Below are 3,924 nucleotides of genomic sequence, written 5' to 3' on the forward strand. Positions count from 1 at the left end.
ACAAAAAATAATATTTTTATATGAATATTTTGAATTACAAGAAAAATAATAATATTTTTATATGAATACTTTAAATTATATAAAAAATAATAATATTTATAATACAAATAATTATATTAAAAACCTAGGACCAAAGCCAAAAGGGCACAGGACCCAACCAATTGGCTCCAAACCAAGGACCTAAAAGACTTAGGTCTTGATGGGGACCCAAATAAAATGGGTCTTGACGCAGGATCCAAGAGTATTGCGTCCTGACATCGGGCCTTACAGAATTAGATCTAGACATAAGATCCAAGGCTAATTGGTTTTGCGTCTAGAGCACCTAAGTGAATTATAATGAAAATAATAATATTTATAATACAAATAATAATATTTTTAACAAGAATACCTTGAATTATAAGAAAATTTATAATATTTATAAAACAAGTAATTATATTAAGAAACCTAAAACCTAAGACCCTTCAATATTGACATAAAACCTAAGAGAATTGGGTCCTGATATAGGATCCAAGCGAAATGGATCCTGATACAGGACTCAAGACAATTGGCTCCAGACCAAGGACCTAAAGACTTGGGTCCTCACGAGGAACCAGGCAAAATGGGTCTTGACATAAGACCCAAAAGCATAGGGTCATGACGCTGGACCCATGATAGAATTGCATCCAGATGCTGGACCCAAGACCAATTGGTTCTGTGTCTAGCATATTGACACGAATAAAAGATTGATGTCTTCTTCTAAGTACATGAGTGTTGAAATAACAACTAACTTGGTAAGACCGAGGTCGAACCATATGGAGGTTAATTATATAAATTATAAATAATAATAAAAATAATAATAATAGTACTAGTAGTACTATTAGTAATAATAGTAGTAGTAATAATAATAATAATAAAGATGAAGTTGATGAGAACTTTGAGATGAAAGATAAATTTAAGGATCAAACAATGATAAAAACAAATGTCAAAGTTAGAGGATCTACTAATGGTATTTCAAACAAGTATGGTATGAACTCTTTTTATAACTTAATTATAAACCACACACAAAGTAGGTTCTAATCATATTATAAGTCGTTAACATAATTACATTAGTTATCTTATTTGAATAATGTCAATGCTTGTAAATATTATCAGGTATTCATGATTATAACTTACGTTAACAACAAATCAAGTTTTTTTTTATAGCACAAGTGTTGGTTATACTATGCGGTTGGGCTATGAAAGTGCCATATTTGTTGTACCAAGTGTTATACAATACAAATCTAGACTAACCATTTAACAAGCAAAGTATTAAAAGTGAACAAGATAACAAAACATATTAGTATCAAACATTAAAGTCCATATTGAGTTTACACTATACTTATTCTTACACCATTAGTGTAACCTTTTCACCTTGACATAATAAACTTAACTAAACATGATAAAAAAGAGAAACATAAATGAACAAGATAAGAATATAAATAAGATAAAAGTTAACTAAGTAGAGTGATTAGTACTTAAAAGTGCATTTTTATCAAGGTTTTATATCATCATTTTACATTTGAAGTATCAATAACTCCTTAACTAAAACATGTTTTATAATAACATATCTAATAATATAAGATACCTTTAATTTGTGGTAAATATTGATTTTAAATGTAGGCCTATCACATAAATAAAAGGATTGATTAATGACTTTAAGAACTAAAATTGAAAGGACAAAGAGATTGCCAAACTTAGAAAAAAGATGTTGGAGTAGTCCAAACCAGAACACTGCTTTGTAATTGGGTCATATTTAGAGCAGTAGATCTCAAGTTTAGGTATACTTTATATGGATAGAAAGGTAAGACATAGGTCTATAAATTTCATGCGGAGCCCAAGATTTAAAAAACTCACTTTCAAGTCCAAATTATAGCAAAAAAGAAGAAGTCTAAATCTGTTCTACAGTCCGAACACTGTTCAGTGTTTGGGCCATGCTTGACCGCTTTTTATGATCGGCTTGTTTTAACTCGCAAGTGCACGAGTGTGCGATGTAGCAATTAACTCGGTAAGATCGAGGTCATATCCACAGAGAGCTAGATCTGGAAATTAAGCTAAGTAACAAAAAAAAACTCAAGAGAAATTAAATTAACAATAACTTGGTTGAAAATAATTGATGGATTTGTTTTCAAAGATAAAAAAAATGTAAATAGATTTTAAATGACAAGAAAAGTAAGTCTTGGTCCAAATCAATTTTAATGGTGATGTATTGGTGATTTCTTCAACATATATAAGATAACTCAACCTAATCTCAACGATGGTGATAGTAGAGCGGAAGATATTACAATGAAGATTAGAAAGATGAAGATTGATTATTGCTTAAGAATGAACTAGTACTTTCATATTAAGTAAGACATTGAATCAAGCAATCTCTATACCAAAACTAAAGTTTGTGCATAAAAATTCAAGATTATAACATTACCTAAATGATTTCTAAAATTTCTTTACAATAATAAATCATTCATGAAGAAAATAAGAAGATAAACATTAAGATTCATTCATATCCTAAAGAACTCACCTCAATCACCATTATCCTTGATTTGGATCCAAGAAAGAGTTTAGCCAACCATGATTATATATAAGAACACTTCAATAAACATGAAAGAACTTGAATCCAACTGAAAAAATAAGTTTTACAAACTAAAGAACCGAAATCTATAAAGAAGAACACAATACAATTTCAGAAAAAATTCGGACACAAATCTGACTCTAACTTTGGACAGCAATTCGACCCCCTTAGAAGCTTTTTTTGGAGAAGTCTATTAGAGACATATTTATAGGCAATTCTGTCACCTTTCCAGATCATTAAAGAACAGCTCATTTGGACACCTGAGTCAAAAGTTATGGGCAAAACACCGAAAGGTGTTCTGAAAAATCAAATCAAGACAGCTTTACAACTACTTTGGTGCACGTTTTTCTTCCTCATTTATGAGGTGTCTCCTTCTTCTTTTTGACCCAAAATAATGTTAAAATATCCCCTCCAGCTTTCCATCCATGTGCTTGCCTTCTTGGATCAATGGATTGCCCAAAATAAATCAATTGTTATTTGTTGTGTGGACATGTAAGATCATGGATTGTGTTTGGGTTGATTTGAAGGTTGATTTGGGGTTGATTTAGGGCTAATTTGGGGCTGATTTTGGGCTGAATTTGAGCATCAAATAAGTATACAAATGTACTTATTATTTGGGCTAAGATTGACATTGAAACCTTGAGTGTTTAATGGTTGAAGTTTGCACACAACATAAGGCAAGTTTGGGCTTGAAATAAATCATATGATATTCTTTTCTAGAATTGGAATAGAATTGATTTTTGGGACAAATTTGGAGCACTTATTTGAACCAAGATTTGCTTCAATCTTCAACTAAATGTCTCTTCAATTCTTTGTTCTGAATTCCGACGTTGAATTTTGTGAATTAATTCATTTAAGCTCCAAAAACCTATCGAAACATTAAAACAAACTTCATTACTAAAAAACACATCAATTATTATAAAAACAACCAAATAAAAACAATAAATACATATGTAAAATAAGAGACTTAATGACACTTTTGATGCACAATCAATGTCCCCTTGTGCTAAAGCTTCAGGGACGATCCCCAATACTTGACTACCTTCTAAAAATGCAGCTATTGACACACCTTCCATTAACCCAAGATTGTCTCCCCCATACACTAAATGAATTTTTCTCTCAACTAGCACCTGACCAAGATGATTTGCTGATTCTAAAAACTCATTTTCTTTCCTAAGACTAGATCCACCGAAAACTCAAATATTTTTTATATGATGACCTGAGGAACTTGCCATTTCTACACACTTATGTATTTGTTGAATGTATGGGTTGAGTAGAAATGAAAGGAAGGAAGAGAGGATTTTATAGATGAGAAATTAGAAAGGCAATCATACCACCTA

This window comes from Populus euphratica, unplaced genomic scaffold, assembly GCF_000495115.2.
Source record: "Populus euphratica unplaced genomic scaffold, PopEup_1.0 scaffold1129.1, whole genome shotgun sequence".
NCBI classification, from domain to species: domain Eukaryota; kingdom Viridiplantae; phylum Streptophyta; class Magnoliopsida; order Malpighiales; family Salicaceae; genus Populus; species Populus euphratica.